Genomic DNA, 17,813 nt, shown 5'->3' on the forward strand with positions numbered 1-17,813 from the left:
GGACTTTGGTACCACTCTTTCTGGTGGATACTCTAACTGCAGATTTCTCACCTTTGGAATAATCCCAGGCGCCTGCTTGGAAGGCGACATTTAAATACGCATCAGGTGATGCCTTCAGATTCAGCAATAACCTTTCACCACCCCGGAAGTGAAAGGAGCAGCGTCCAAAATAGGCACCGCTATTGTACGCTGCCAACAGTTTTGTCTTTTATTCTTCCACGTCCTCAAATGTGGATCAATTAGGACAAATCAGAGTAACAAGTTGCCAAAATTAAACCGGTACCTTTTTAAAAGATACAGGAGCCCACTCCAGAGAATGCAGAGGAGGGAGGGCAGTGAAGAATCTGCAGTTAGATAGAGTACCTACCAGAAACAGCGTTAGAGAAGAAAGTAACTTGTTCTTCTGATGGATATTTCTAACTGCAGATTCCTGCAGCTCACTGAAATGGTGCACAGAGTTATTGGCAGTACGAAAAAACATCCTGATGTTGTGGAGAATAACTGGCTTGGGCACAAATGGCCAGCAGATCAGATTTGTAAGGATTAATTTAAGGGTCCATTAAGGCTTAATAAATGACTTTGGTAGAAACATGTGCATTAAACTTTTTAAGAACCTCACCAACACAGAAGGCTGGTATGGCACAGGTAAAAAGGCCAAGAGGGCAGACGTATAATCTTTAACTTATTCCGAAGACATTTGACACAAAATGATGTCCAGACTCTCGGGTCAGAGCTCGCAAGCCGGCATCACCACTATATCTTGCAAAGAACTCACACTCAACCCAACTTGAACCCTCAGAGGCCCTGAACTACTCGACCTTTGATTATCGAAATTAAAACTGAAGACACCACTCCCACCAAACTCCACACCTTTTATCACCCACCCAGTGATCACACTTTTCACCGAGGAACTTACTGATCTAATAACTCAATTCTCACTAACTGGCGCCAATGATGTGCTCCTGGGAGACTTCAACCTGCACTGGAACAACACTGACGACCCCACAATCCATAATCTAAATAACCTACTGGAAATCAACAATCTCAAGCAACTCTGTAATGAATCGACCCACAATAATGATTCAACTCTGGATGCAAGAAGTACTAGAAGTAATCTTGTTTCCCTTCCTTCCATCTTGCCTATCGACTGGTTGGACAACCATCAAATTCTATTCAATCTCAAGCTACACCACACATCCTTCTTAGCACGTTCCTGTAATCCTATGCACTGGCCTAGGAACATCAAACATATCCCACTAACAGAGCTAGAATTCAGGATCAATGCTAAATTACATTCGCAACACCTCCTTCAAACCGTTGATGTACTCACTGCCCACTATAGCTCATCGATGACCAATGTTCTTCACCAGGTTCCGCCACTCAAACTAAAGAGATTAAGAACAATCTAATCCAGATCCTGGTTCCACTTAGACCTTAACAGCGAAACAAGGCAACTTAGACAGACCGAAAGATTATGGAGGCAGAACCACTCACTGGCGAATCTCTCACTTCTAGGATCTGAACGGCTCGCCTACAAGAAACACATTTTAAGGGAAAAAGCCACTTTCTTTTGTAACCAACCGACCGTGCGAAGCCCTTAAACATAATAAAAGAACAAACTTTACTTACCTCCCAACAAGAAACAATGAACTCCACTGAATGCTGCGAAGTAGCAGCCAATGTCCTCGCTGACAAAGTTGTCAAGATCAAACGATCCCTTACCCTTGACAATATTCCGACATTCTAGCCCGTCGGCTCCACTGAGACATAAGTAAACATAGAAACTCCCCCTCAGATCCCAACTAAAGACCAGAAGGACACTACAAAGCATAACAGAGCACGTAATGAACTCCCTCAACTGAAGAATAATGCTAAAGTGTCGACTTCAAACCTATCACAGAAGGTGAAATTTTCTACATGATTGCCAAACTGAAGGCCACATCCATCACACTTTACCGACCCTCTGTCCTCCACCCTAGTTCAAAACCTGAACCATATCATCAATGCTTCTCTTTGATCAGGCCGCATATGTGAATCCCTCCAACACGGCCAAATCGCCCGCATTGTAAAAAAAAAAAAAAAAACCTGGGGCTGAACCCCAACATTTTCAACAACTTGAGGTCCATCACCAATATTCCTTTCCTTGCTTAAACGTTGAAGTGTGTCCTACTTCAACTCAACCAACCAGTCAGTCAGGATTCAGGAAAGGATGCAGCACTGAAACTGCTATGGTCAATAGAACTGACAGCATTCATAGTGCCTTAGATGAAGGCGATTCGTGCCTCCTAATCCTACTCGACCTATCAGCGGCATCTGATACAGTACATCACCCAGCTTTACTTGAGACACTCCAAAACTGCACTGTTATCAATGGCACAGTCCTGAGATGGTTCACGTCCTAACTTAAACATCGCTCACAGCAAATAAAAATCCACAGATGTCTCTCGAACCAAATAAAAATCCACAGATGTCTCTCGAACCAGTACTTGAAGGTGTACCTCAAGGTTCCATCCTCTTGCTATCCCTATTCAATCTAGGGGTGGGCATAGTTCGCAAAGTAGCGCTACGCGAAGTGCACTTCGTGAGGTACGCGTAGCACTACGCAAACTGCGTAGTAGCATGTTCGCACTGTGCAAGATGCCGTTTTCAAGGATTGCACAGTGCGGACAAGCATCCGGCACTGTGCAATCATTGAAAACGGCATCTTGCACAGTGTGAGCTTTACTTTTCTGCCGCTCAAGTAAATTTTTACTCGAGCTGCAGATTTCTCAACCCGGACTGGTAGTTTCTCATCGCGAGCATGCGCAACGACTCGCAATGAGAAACCCGACCTCCCCGCGTTGAGAATCTCGCCGGGAGGTTTATTTTCCATGCTCGCGATCGGCAACTTGATGTTGCTGATCGCGAACAAGGAAAAAGTCTCGCGAGGATGTCATTTTGCTTGCTCGCGGTCGCCAACTTGACGTTGAGGAACGAGAGCATGAAAAAAAATGACTGCTGCACTACGCTACGCATGTTTGCACTGTGCTACGTGCAGTTCGCGTAGTGCGAAGTTGCGCAAACTTCGCAAACTATGCGAGCGTAGCACAGTGCTTTGCCCAGGGTTAATTCAATCCTTCCATGGAACCTCTCACAATTATCCTGAAACAAGCTGGTATCAAATATCACCTATATGCCAATGACACTCAACTCTACTACAGAATTAAATCACCCAGCGACATCCAACATCTTAATGCCACACTAATGAAGATTCAAACTTGGCTAAACACCAACCACCTTAAGCTGAACCCCAAAAAGACTGAACTTATACTCCTCTCCCCTAAGAGCAATCTCCTACCCATACAAGAAATATCAGCTACACGATATTCAATATTAATAATCAATCTTTTCAATGTTAATGCTCTCTCTCTCTCTCTCTCTGTAAACAGCAGTTAACTCCATTCCTGCATGTGCAAGTGTAAAAGTACCAGCACAAACTCTAGCCACCTATGTGTGTCTTCAAATAATTTTATTTAGGCAGGCCACCCATTTTCCTAGCAGTGGCCTCACCTTTAAATTCTTTCCATGGATGGCCACTTAGAAAGGAGAAGAAGAGGTTCAGAGCAGCACCTGAAACCCCTATTTCCGATAAACTCTCCAAAGGACTACGAGGGTCAACATAAGACCTTCGCAATGCTGCAACTAGCATCTACTTTTGTGAAAACTATTGCTGAACAGCTGGCCCATCGTCTACGCTGAGGGACAAGGAAGATGCGGTCTCACAGCGACACTTATTGGCAATTATTGCTGTAAACTTGACTATCTAATGCATCGATATCGGTTTATCGGATGGCACTGTTTTTGTGAAGTAACAAATGCACAAGTTACTACTTGTGTAACGATATATCTGTAAGAGACATTAGTTAGTGATAGATTCCTTACCTTCAAATATCCCCAGGCGTCAGACTGGATCCGGAATTTTTTTGCGTAGCAGTACCCTTGCGCGTCGGTAGGCGTCGTCTGCGGCTCCGCGTCGTCGGCGTCGTGGATGCCGTGATGACGTCATCGGAGTACTTAGACGCCGCCTCCGCGTGCTGACGTCAGTTCTTAGACACAGCTTTTCCGCGCCAGAAGCGCTGAGCCATGTTAAAAACCAACACTGGTGCCATTGAAACTAGGGCCCTGAAAAGGGATGACCTTAACCCTAGATATCGGTTGGCAGAACGGGGAGGATGGGTGGGTCGGTAAGGAATCTATCACTAACTAATGTCTCTTACAGATATTTCGTTACACAAGGAGTAACTTGTGCATCTGAAAGACACGTTAGTGATAGATTCCTTACCTTAGAATAGATACCCCAGCAATACCAACCGCGGTGGTGGGTCTGCGAACCAATAATCACACCAGAAAGTCCTGGAGGACAGAACGGCCAAAGAAGCCATCCCTCCGGACTTAGCTGTCGAGGCAGTAGTGTCTTGCAAACGTGTGCTGCGATGCCCACGTAGCTGCCTGACAGATGTCTTGTAAGGGCACTCCCCGGCCCAGGGCAGTTGTAGTCGCCGTGGCTCGGGTGGAATGAGCCCGCAATCCAACAGGGGCTCCTTTTTAGCCAAGGAGTAACATGCCTGGATACACAAAATGATCCACCGGGAGATGGTCCTCTTGTGCACTGCTTTCCCCTTCTTAGCGCCAACGTAACCAACAAAGAGTTGGTCATCCACCCGGAACTGGCGTGTGCGATCCAAATAGAACGAGAGCGGACATATTGGGTCCAGACGGTGGAGCCGCTCTTCCTCTTTAGAGGGATGCGGTGGCGGAAAGAAGGTTGGCAAGGTGATAGACTGCCGATGTGGAAGGCCGTGACAACCTGGGGCAGGAAAGATGGCTTAGTACGCAACACAACCTTGTCCGGATGGACAGAAAGGAAAGGAGGAGTACAAGAAAGGGCCTGGAGCTCACTCACTCTCCTGGAGGTGATGGCAACCAGGAAAGCAGTCTTTAAAGTAAGAAGGCGGAGAGGACAGTTGTGAAGTGGCTCAAAGGGAGCGCACATCAGAAACGTAAGAACAAGGTTCAAGTCCCACTGAGGCATCACAAATGGAACAGGAGGAAACGTGTGTGTGATGCCCTTAAGAAAGCGATTTACAATAGGGGACTTGAACAAAGAAGGTTGATCAGGCAGCCTTAGAAAGGCTGAAAGGGCAGAAAGGTAGCCTTTGATAGTGCCCAGAGCAGAGCCCTGCTGGGCAAGAGAAAGAAGGAAGAGAAGAACCTCAGAGAGAGGGGCAGCAAGAGGATCCACAGCCTTTGCTGTGCACCATGCCACAAATCTGTTTCACCTGCAGGCGTATACCGACTTTGTGGAGGGACGCCTGGCTGCCAGAATGACGTTACAGACTTCAGGAGGCAAGTCAAATGGCCTCAACTGTCGCCGCTCAATCTCCAAGCATGGAGGTGGAGACTGGACAGGTTCGGGTGGAGGACCGTCCCCTGCTGCTGCGACAGAAGGTCCTCCTGAAGAGGCAGACAAACCGGGGGATCGACTGACATACTGAGTAGCTCTGGATACCAGTACCTTCGTGCCCAGTCCGGGGCCACAAGGATGACTTGTGCCCGGTCGCGCTTGATCTTCTTCAGCACTCTGGGCAGAAGTGGTATAGGCGGAAAGGCGTACAATAGACCGCTTGCGACGTAAAGCGTCTCCGAGCGAGTGCCGCCTTGGAAATTCCAACGCGCAGAACTGATGATATTGCGCGTTCTCTTCGGTGGCGAATAGATCTAACCAAGGCTCTCCCCATTGCTGAAAGAGGCTTTGCGCCACGTCCGAGTTCAGACGCCGTTCGTGATCCATCATGCACCGACGGCTGAGCTCGTCCGCCCTGGCGTTCAGAGAACCTGCCAGGTGTTGAGCCACCAGTGTCACGCCCTGGCGTTCCAGCCACTGCCAGAGGCGCAGAGCCTCCTGGCAAAGGGTCCACGACCCCACCCCGCCCTGTTTGTTGCAGTACCACATGGCGGTGGTGTTGTCCGTGAACACCTGCACTACACTCCCCCGGACAGAGGGGAGGAATGCTTTCAGTGCTAGACGAATCGCCCGCAACTCCAAAAGGTTGATGTGGAGCCGGGCCTCTGCCGGAGACCAGAGGCCCCTGATCTCCGCCTCTCCCATGTGGCCTCCCCAGCCCTGGAGGGACGCATCAGTCACGACTACGTGCTCCGGTTGGGGAAGGGAGAGGGATCTGCCGCTGACCCAATCGGGGCCCGTGAGCCACCACTGCAGCTGCCTTGCAGTGCCCTCCGAGATCAGGACGTGGTCGGACAGGTTGCCCTGATGCTGGGCCCACTGAAACTTCAGGTCCCACTGCAGAGCCCGCATCCGCCACCTGGCGTGATGCACCAGTTGGATGCAGGAGGCCATCAGCCCCAGAAGCCGGAGCGTCAACCTGACCGAGACCCGGGATAAAGGCTGAAAGAGTGGAATCAGAGCCTGAATATCCCGGACCCACTGTTCGGGAGGATACACCCGAAACTGCGCAGAGTCCAGAACCGCTTCGATGAAGAGGAGCATCTGAGAGGGGCACAGGTGTGACTTCGGCACATTTAGGGAGAACCCCAGCTGGTGCAGGAGGTCTGCCGTTGTCTGGAGGTGGCTGACGACTGTTTGGGGCGAGCCCGCCTTCAACAACCAGTTGTCGAGGTAGGGGAAGACTGAAACCCCTAACCTGCGCAGATGAGCTACGACCACCGCCATCACCTTTGTGAACACCCGTGTGGCGCTGGTAAGGCCGAAGGGGAGCACGGTAAACTGAAAGTGCTCGTGGCCAACCGTGAACCGCAGGTAGCGCCGGTGGGCCGGCAGGACGGGGATGTGGAAATAAGCGTCCTGCAAGTCCAACGCTACCATCCAGTCTCCTGGGTCCAGGGCAGCTAAGACCTGAGCCAGTGTCAGCATTTTGAACTTCTGCTTCCGGAGGAAGCCGTTGACGTTTTTTAGGTCCAAGATAGGGCGTAGGCCCCCTTTGCCCTTCTTGGGTACCAGAAAGTAGTGGGAGTAGCAACCACACCCTACTTCTGGCCCAGGAACGCGCTCGATGGCCCCCTTGGCCAAGAGGGCCGTAACGTCCTCCTGCAGAAGCCGCAAATGTTCCCCCGATACTCGGTGGTACTGCGGTGGCATGGATGGAGTCGCCGTCTCAAAGGGGAGGGAGTAACCCCTTCGGACGATTTGCAGCACCCACCTGTCCGACGTGACAGAGCGCCAGTGGAGGAGGTGATGGCGAACCCTTCCCCCCACTGGCGTCACATGGGCCTGAAAGCACGGACTAGGAGGGTTTTGAGGCGGATGCTGCGGGGGAAGGTGTGGACTGACCTCGCCGTTGTCCCCGACCGCCGCCACGGCGGTTTCCACGGCCGCCACCACGTTGGGTATTACCCTTCGGAGCGTGGCTGGCAGCACGTGTGGGTACACCCCTTCCGTGGCCACGAAAGGAGTGAAAGGCAGCCGATTGCTGGCGCGGGGCCGAGAGGCCCAAGGACTTGGCCGTAGCCCTGGAGTCCTTAAAGCGATCAAGCGCATGGTCTGCCTTGTCGCCAAAAAGGCGACGGCCATCAAACGGAATGTCCATGAGTGTATTCTGGACATCAGCCGAAAAGTTGGCGGACCTCAACCAGGCGTGGCGACGAATCGCCACCGTCGTTGCCATCGCTCTGCCCAGAGAGTCGGTGGTATCCAGTCCACACCGGATCGAATAACGTGTCGCATCTCGGACTTCCACAAGGGCTTGGCCGAGTTTAACCCGTACCTCCAACGGGCATTCTGGCAGCACGTCCGCGACCGTGTCCCACAGAGAGTGGGTGTAACGGCCCAAGAGGCACGTGGTGTTGGAAGACCGCAGTCCCAGACTCAGGGAGGAGAATACCTTCTTGCCGTATTGCTCGTACCTCTTGGATTCCCTGTCAGGCGGAGCCGACGGGAATGCGGTCTGGGAATTTGAGGCCTGGATCACCAGGCTCTCAGGGGTGGGGTGGGTGGACAGGAAACAAGGGTCGCCCGGGGCCGGGCGGTGGCGTCTGGCCACGTTCCTATTTACAGGCGAACCTGTAGCTGGCTTGGACCAAGTGCCCAAAAGAACGTCGGTCAAGACCTCGTTAAACGGCAGCAGAGGCTCGGCTGAGCATGACTGCGGCTTAAGGACCTCAGTGAGGAGGTTAGTCCTCGCGGCCGCGACGGGGAGCTCAAGGCCCAAGGCCTTGGCCGCCCTCATCAACACCACACTATAGGTTGCCCCCTCCTCCGTAGCCACGGTAAGAGGTGAGACAAAGCCAGTGTCCGGCGAAGTGTCCAGACCACTGGCATCCCCCAGGTCACCCGTCCAGTCCTCCTGGGACTGACACTCACGTGTCAGAGGGTCCTCAGACCCCTCCCAATACTCCTCATCACCCATCTCCTGATACTTAGGGTTAGAAAATGATGGGGCCGGTTCTTGGAAAGTAAACTCTCCGAACGGTGTCTGAAGCGGCGCCGCTCCTGTGCCGGAACCGGGTCGAGGGAGGCATCGGGGACGGTGCCGCCCGAGGGCGGTGCCGGGGGTGACACCTGAGGGGTCGGCGCTGGGGAGGTCGTTAAGTCCACCGGCGGCGACCCGGATCCGGAACCGGATCCAGCGGGGCCCTGCGGCGCCGGGCCCGAAGGCACCCGAGCCGAAGCAACCGACGGCGTCGGGACCGAAGCCCCCGACACGCTAGGCCCCCCAGACGGGTCCGCTGGGCCCGAAGGCGCCGCGGAGCCCGTCGGAGGAGAGAGGGACCTCATGGCCATGAGGAACCGCTCGATCTCCTCCGGCGCCGCGTTCGGCCCAGGGACCGGAGGGTATGAAGCCTGACGCGGAGCCGCGTGGGCGGTGTCACCAGAACCCCCGTCCGCGTTGCGCGAGCGTCGGGGGGGGGAGTCGGAAGAGCGATGACGTCTCTTCGACTGCTTGTGCTTACCTGACGACTTCGACCGGAGGAGTGATGTCGACTCCCGGAGCTCCGATGGCTCTTCTCCCGCGACCGGTCCCTCGACCTCTGTCCGGACCGGGACCGTTCTCGGCGCGGGGCCGACTGCCGGAGTTCGAGCCACTTACGGGACCGCTCCCGCCTAGCTTTCGAAGTCAGGGCCCGACAGTCGGAGCAGGTCTTGTCGTCGTGATCGACGCCGAGGCAGTGGAGACACCGACGGTGAGGATCGGTGACCGACATCAGTCGGTCACAATCCTCACAGGGCTTGAAACCTGGCATCCCTACTGGCACCGTTCAGAGTCGAAGACTTCGAAAAAGGATGATCAAAAGATCTAAAAAGTTTAGTCAAAAAGTGACTAAGGTACCACTTTTTCCGGATCTGCGCTACTGGCACGGAAAAAAGAGGAACTGACGTCAGCACGCGGAGGCGGCGTCTAAGTACTCCGACGACGTCATCACGGCGCCCACGACGGACGCGGAGCCGCAGACGACGCCTACCGACGCGCAAGGGTACTGCTACGCAAAAAATTTCCGGATCCAGTCTGACGCCTGGGGATATTCTAAGGTAAGGAATCTATCACTAACGCGTCTCTTTCAGATGATTAGGTCTTACTATTTAAGCCTCACTGATTATATGATGGAATGCACACGCTGATGTACTGTACTAATATTATAAATGTGCCAATTAGGACTGCCCTGGCCGCTTACATTATTTGCGGAAGGATTATGCTAAAGGATTAGGTGAAACTAAATTTCAGAGACCTGCTTGGAAGAACGCCCTCAACACCTCCAACCCTGCTACCACCACACACCTCGAACAGGGAGTAAAAAACTTCAACACATGGATCACCAATTGAGCAGACCGCATCGTCCCCATCAAGAGCAACATCCAGAAAGAGCTGGTACACCAAAGAACACAGAAAAGAAAAACGGGACAGCATACAGTTGGAGAGGAGATGGCCCGCCAGAAAGGAAACCACAAACAGGGTAGCCTTAAAGACCTCCCTCAACCTCTACCACCGACTGCTGAAGGCAACAAAGACAGCCCTTGCCGCACGTATCAAAATCAGCGGCAACAACATTGTTAAGGAATTCTCCAACCCGGCTGTCAGTGAAAACAACATCACCACCTCAACCATATACAGAAACTTCAACCCCAACCCACACCCACGGACTTCCTCCACAGATACGCCACCACCGTAACCAACACAAACCACACATTGACCACCTGGAACATCCGCTCCACCCACGACACCATGAAATCCATCCACTCGGGAGCTCCCACAGACCCATGCCCACACCACATCTTCAACTTGGGGAAACCAAAGGATCGTCCAGGAACACACCACTCTACTCAACACCTTTATCAAAACCCGCCGTCGACCCCAGGAAACTCAAAAACTACCGGCCCATCTCCCTGCTCCCATTCCCAGCAAAGGTACTGGAAAAGATCGTCCACACAACTCATGACACAACTGGAGCAGAACCAGCTACTAGACTCCTCCCAATCCAGCTTCCACAGCAATCACAGAACCAAAACGACACTCAACGCAGCCACCGACGACATCCGACCACTCATCGGCAGAGGAGAAACAGAAGCTTTGATCCTCCTCGACCTCTCAGCAGTCTTCGACACTATATCCCACCACACGCTGATGGAAAGACTCCATCACATCGGCATGCAAGGGGACACTCTGAGATGGATCGCCTCCTTCCTCACTGGAAGATCCCAGAGGATCCACCTCCGACCTTTCACCTCTGAGCCCAAGGACATCAACTGCAGATTCTCCCAGGGCTCATCTCTCACACCCACTCTCTTCAACGCATGTAGGACCCCACTGGCCAACATCATCAGATCCCATGGCCTCAACATAATTTCCTACACAGACGATACTAAACTCATCCACTCTCTCACCGACAAGCCCACTACCCCCAGAACCAATATCCACAGATGCTTAACAAACTTCGGCAACAGGATGAAGAACTACTGCCTGTAGCTGAACACAGACAAAATGGAAGTACTGATGTTTAGCAACAGCAGCAACACATTGAAAGACAATTGGTCGTCACCAGACCTAAACCTGCATCCACTCACTCCGACCAGCCAGTAACCTCGAAATCATCACTGACAACAAGCTCACTGTGAAGTCACAGATTAACAGAGCTCCTCCACCTGCTTCCTCACTCTGTGCATGCTATGTAAGATCTTTAAGTGGCCAGCTCTACAAATAAGACGCCCTGTGACATATGCCCTCATCACCAGCCGACTGGACTAGGACAGTGCCCTCCACGTCGGAATTGCCGCACACCTCATATAGAGACTCCAGACAATACAGAACGCTGCACCCGGACTCATCCTTGGCCTTTCCCACCCAACCCACATCACACCCTACCTCAGGCAATTCCACTGGCTCCCTGTACATAAGAGATGCAACTTCAAGCAGCTGACCCACGCACACAAGGCTCTACACAACCAAGAAACCGAAGACATTAACCACTGACTGAACTTACACCAACTGTCAAGAAGACTACGCTCCGCCTCCCTTTCACTTGCCCATACGCTCATTCTCCCACATTGCAGCAAAGACCTGGAACAGCGTCCCCACGCACCTCTGGATCATCACCTTACTTTTGGAATTCCGAATGGCCCACAATACCTGGCTGTTTGAATAAGCCTCTGGGACCTGCAAGTGCCTGATACCCTATCAGGTGATTAGCTGCACTTAATAAATCCTGGTTGATGAATTGATTGATTACGCTGAATTTATGGTAGTCTCCAATGGGTAATACCCTGCTGTTATAGTTTCCACTGACTGGCTTTGTGCAGGCTATATTTATTTTGGATAATAGTAGCTTTAAGACAGTGAATGTTGAATGTCTCACTGATGTTTTGAGGGTTGTTAGTGCGAGAGGAGGGTGGGGGTTTGGGTTGTAGAGGTAGATAGATTTCTCAGTCACATACATCGTTTAGTTGACCTATTATTCAGACTTCGCTCATGGCCACAATGAATGTTCCCAATGCAGACAGTTTGACACTGCATTGTAAAACCATGGCTCGACCCAGTGCTGGATAGATCCTCGGGCCTTATCAGGTGACTGAATTTGGCTGAAGCTGCTATTCGCAGTATTATGGCCGAATAAGATTTTCAGGACATATGGAGATCTCGCAACCAGATACAACTAGAAGGTACATACATATCCATGGTACATTATATGTGGTCCAGGCTGGACTACTGGATGTCCTCAAAGGATATCAGCACCAAGGTAATAGATGTATGGCAGTTAGCTAAGATTCGGTCTGATTATTCACTTGTACTCCTTTCAATGTGTGTTTAGGACACCATTGTGATCCTTGGGGTGCGGAGACTCAGTGCCCAATGAGCTGAGGGAAAGTGTTTCGGGGGGTGATTAGCCTGGAAATCCAATAATACTTTAAGCTATATGTGGGTTCTGTACCACAGATGACCCTGGTGTGGGAGGTATTGAAAACCATGATTCACAGGTCTTGTATTTCCAAATGAGGTGGAATGCTGTGCTCACCGAGAACCTATATGTCTATCCTTGAGCGAGCTATTAAAGCTCTTGAACAACATTGGTGATCAACATCAGACTCAAACCTGTTAGAACAGATAAGAGAGAAGATTTCAGAATATAATGGTTGTGGCCACACAGCAGGTACAGTTCCTGGGCAAATATGCTCAGCACTTAGTTATGGCGACAGTGAATGCCAGGTAAAAACTCTGGCAACAAATTTTGTGGAGGCATTGGGCCACTAATCATATTATACACATGATGGAAACATTAAATTAGTGGCCACTGAAATTGGGTGGAACTTTCACTAACCTTTACATGTTCAAGGTCTACCTGGGGATAGAGAACCTGAGACAGTAATTGGATGATATTATGCTTGCCTGATTGGATGATGCTAGGCGCGAGTATCTACGCCACCTTATTATAGTGGAAGAAATAGTTACGGTGCCTCCAATTGGGTAAACCACCTGGACCTGATGGGCTGCCTACTGAACTTATAAAGAGTTGCGGACATACGGGCCCCCACTTATTAAAGGTATATGAAAAGTCCAATGTAAAGCATTGCCTTCCCCCAACTATGCAAAAAGCCTTGATGGTGCATTTACTTAAACCAGGAAACTCCCTGAAAATTAGGAATTGTATGAGCCCCTGTTCCTTACGAATCGCGATGTCAAGATATTGGCCAAGTTACGAGGGATCCATCTCCTTCCATCACTACCCGAGACAGCTTTGCTGGCTATACACCTGGCAACTTAATGCAAACAAAATTGAGCACAATATTTGTGCTACTTCATCAGATTGGCTCGGCAACACACGCTGCAGCAGCCCTACTGAAAGCCATGAAGGTGTTCAACTCTGTAGAGTGGTCCTATTTGTTCCAAATTCTAAGACATATGAGGTCCCCCATCACACCCCCCCCTTTTTTTTTTTAAACTGACTGGGTTTGAATCCTGTACAATAGCCAAACAGTGCATGTTTAACAGGCCTGTCTACAATGCCATACAGATAGGGCGGACAAAGCCACAAGTATGTCCCTTGTACCTACTAGTTTTAGTTCTTAAGGTGGAACCCATGGCTTCTAGGCTGCTGGAGCAATACTCCCAATGTGCGTTACCATTCACATCACAACCAATACTGACAGACGATGTGGCTCTTGCAACCATTCGGTGGGAGATCATAATATTTGGTGGCTTTTCTGGGCTAACTATAAACAGGTCCAAGTCGGCGATCTTCCCTCTGACAGGTAACACCCAAAAATGTGTACCAGACTTCCCACTGGAGTGGTTCAAGTCCTCAGTTAAATATTTCGAAGATGTAAATGTTTTTATTCTGTGCTTTTATTGTCATTCCTGACCGGATAAAGATGATTTTGATGGATTAATTGATCTGGATTGATTGAAGTATTTCGGTAAAAAGATGAGTAGGGACACGGAAACCATATTAGGACGGAACTATGGGAAGGTGATCCCCAGTTTAGAAGAGAAAACTGATTGCTGGACAAGTGACCCATTATCACTAGCAGGTCGCAGTGCACCGTTTAAAATGAAAATCCTTCCTCAAATGCTGTATTATTTTACTAATATTCTAATCCCCTTCCTAGAATTTTTTTTTTGTTTAACGCTGCAATCATTATTGATATGGTTAGTCTGGGCACAAACAGCCACGGTTAAAATGGGCAACACTGACACTGCTATATACGTGATCCCAGAGGTGGAATTATACTTCTATTTTGCACAGGCACAATATGCTTTTTACTGGTACCACCCAGAGCGGTGCACAGCACATCTCACAAGACAACGCACCTCCGACATCACTGAGCACAATAATATGTAACTCTCAACATCACTGTACTCACTTTGCATTCTTTAAGTCTCAAAAGGGGACCAGACCCTGTATACTCATCCTTCATGAAATTACACCCCTTAAGAAGTGAACTGAAAGTGATCTGGCTGCTACATAAACTGTGTATCATTAATAGGGGAGATCTATAGAAAGAGGATATGTTTCTGGACTTGCACACATTCACAGCATTCTCGGACAGTACACCGCTCGATGTATTCCTTTACTCCCGCTTACGGGCTGTTCCATAACAATTCCGCCTTGCCTCCAGAAGAAACCATTGCCTCTCCATCCACCTAGAAACAGTGACCAAGGCTACCACACCCAGGATGCTAGTAGCAATTATATATACACAATCGTGCAGCAGGATGCGTCCATTTGTGTGGCAAGTGCTAAAGTAGAATAGGAAAATATGTTGTACACAACAATACCGGATAAAGATAGGCAATGTTGCTGCACTCAAACATTGCTGGCATGGAGTAGCAAGTTTCGCATGATTTAGATCACACTCCAGTAGGCCTATACAAAATGCACCTGGCCGCTCACTCCTGCAGCCAATGAACAATAGCTGATGCTGATTTTATACACATAGAATGGAGCTGCCCCTGCCTAAATTACTATTTGATCACTGTGATCAATGCGGTTTCAGAAATGATGGGTGTGCCTATACCACTGTGCCCTGAGATGGACACTGACTGCTTTGGTGCTCTTCTTGGCTAAGAATCTGGTATCTAAATATTGGCGCAGAGGAAGAGCTTCGACAAAGAAACTATGGATCCCAGGTTTTGTATGCTACAATGAGCAATAAGAAACGTTCGATGACCTACAGCACCCACTTCTAGACCCAAAGACAACAGTAACTTGCTGCTCTTCAGACTTTGTTCCTTAGCCTTTCCTGCCTGCTTCCTCAGTTGCTCCGGATATTAGATCACATTACATGATACACCTACATAAGTGTATAGGCTATATGTTTCACTCTGTTAACCCCTTGCATGCTCATGACGAGCTGCCGCGGGCGGCCCAATGCGGGGCTAATTCCCCGCCTGTGCGGGTGTTCTAAAGGAGTGGTCGGAGTCGTGACGAGCCTAGCTCGTCATGAGCACAGCTCCACTATGCAGCATGACGAGCTGGGCTCGTCACGAGCACCGCGGTGCCGCCCCTCCCCCCCGCACCACGGGGGAATTAGCCCCGCGCGAAGGGGTTAAATACCTAGTGCTCTGGAAGAGAGTATCACAAATCCTTTGGGAGGGTTGCAGTACTGTATTACTGGATGAATAGCTGGAACAACCACAGCTGTGCTGTGTTTGCAATATGTGCAATGATGAAGTAATATGTCAAGCAAGAAGATATGTTCACCCCCATTCAAGTTGTGACAGTGATGAATTTCGTTCCTCAATACGTTTGTCACAAAATGTAATAAAATAAGTTTAAAACAAAAATCCAGTTTCTGAAGAGGTACTTTGTCTTTTTTCTGAATAAAACTTCATCTCGATGTGGGACAAAACTTAAATTCGGTCCCCCTGAAGCACTGGAGCAAAGGATTTGAAAAAGTTCCTGAACGTCGTTTGGTATCCAAACATTTACAGGAGTGCACTTCCAAGGCCTCCAAAGACCTCTAGGGGAACACTTAGAGACACTCAGGGTGTCAGGCAGATGGCAACAACAAAGTCCAGTCCACGTCCTGTTGCTACTGGTCGCTACAAGTGACCAGGGCGCAGAGCAGGATCCGGATATAGGGAAGCTGGGCGATCCAGACGCTGCCGAATATTCAGGTGATTTCTCCAGCGGAAGCTGTGTCAAGGTTCCTGATCCTAGAGGCAGTAAGGGTGCTTTAGTGCACCTCTGAATTATTTCCTTGTGGGCAATTCCGGTTGCTCGTATTCGACAGCCTTTTGGCTGTGAACGCGCTCAGTGTTCCTCTGTTGGCGAGACAGAGCGTTCTGCTGTCTCTTGCAGAGGAGCGCGTAGAGCAGCTGCCGGCGCCACTTCTGAGTGACTTCCTGTTTGCGAGACCGGCATTCTGTTTAGGTCTCATATAGGGAGCGCATTGTAGCTTATCCGGATGTGTGTGGCTAGTTTACGCGCAACGCTCTCGCAGCATGACAGTGGAGTTGGTTGTGCAGTTCAAGGCTTTATTGTGACAAGACTATTGCAAAGAGAAACTATATTGTGAATGCCTTATGACCCTTTGTTGTTTAGGAGCTAATGAGTTAAGGATGATTTTTGGTACCCCAGTGAATGGAATAACCAGGCTAGTTGCTGATATAGGCACAATGTACTTTGGTATTGTGGAACCTGAACATTCCCAAGTCTCTTCTTTTAGGTATAGTACAGGCAATAAGTGTACTATAGCGTTTTTCTTTTCACATGGTCTGTCATTTTATTTTCATTTCCTAGGAGAGTGTAATAGAGGGGATCAGGAAGAATCTGCTTTGCTATTCAAGGCTGTTCCACACGTAACCTGGGTAGGTGGTGTATAGTCTCATACCTTGCTACCCTTATGGAAAGGTCTTTTGAGTTACATGTACAGAGCTCACAGTTTATTCTCGCTTCCTACTAGTTTTGTGCTGGAAGTCTGCATCCACCATCTTCTCTCTTCTGGTAGAGCTCCCCCTCTCTTTTATTTACAGGTAGTGTGGTACTTGAGTTTCAACAGTATTTTTGTAGTAGAGCTTGCACCTGTATGTATCATCTGATGAACTAACTGGGTATTTAATGTGTCCTTACAGTGCCGTCCACATATCTCCCTCCACACTGTTCCTACTCTTTCCTTCCCTCGCTTGACTATCTCACTAGTCCGTGTGTATTTCTATTCCGGACTTGGGGCAGTCGAGAAGTGGACCCCTTTGAGCATCAGCACAATCCCGAGGATTCTGGAAGGTGGAACCTGACAACCTGCTCCCTGAGGCACATTTACCACAGAAAGAAAGCAACCTAAACCTTAACGTTTCTAAACTAGAGAATCTGATAACTGGAGAAGATACCATCATCCCAATCTCCTTCCCTTGGCCTAGGAAAATGTGAGACTTTCAGGGGGAGGCTTTCCTGCTATGAAAATTCAGCACCTTCAATACAGCCTCCCAACAGATTAAACGTCTGATTCTTAAAAACTGGAGGATTTTAAATTCAAGTGGATTGAATGTGGAAAAACCCCTATTCTCGTTTAAACGTAGTCAAAACTTGAAGGACCTTTTGGTCCATACTAGACCGCAGGTCACCAGAGGGAACGTAGGCATGACATCGAGCCTTCTACCATCAGTGACGGGACACACTCGAAGTGGATCTCACTACCAACACGAAGTGCATTGACATATGCATAACTTATTCCTGGGAACAGAGAACCCATAGGAATTGCAAATCAGAGGGGGTCATTTATTTGATCACTTGTCCCTGTATGAAGCAATATGTGGGTATGACGAGTCGGAAAGTTAAAAGCCAGGATCATGGAGCATCGTAGTACTGTT

The 17,813-nt window shown here is 49.6% G+C and overlaps 1 protein-coding gene across 4 annotated transcripts in view; it reads right to left on the reverse strand.

Moving 5' to 3' along the window:
• Nucleotides 1-17,813, reverse strand: part of ALDH18A1 (aldehyde dehydrogenase 18 family member A1) — a 387,760-nt gene that overhangs the window by 70,937 nt on the left and 299,010 nt on the right. The window lies entirely within an intron of this gene.

This window comes from Lissotriton helveticus, chromosome 5_1 (genome assembly GCF_964261635.1).
Source record: "Lissotriton helveticus chromosome 5_1, aLisHel1.1, whole genome shotgun sequence".
Lineage (NCBI taxonomy): Eukaryota > Metazoa > Chordata > Amphibia > Caudata > Salamandridae > Lissotriton > Lissotriton helveticus.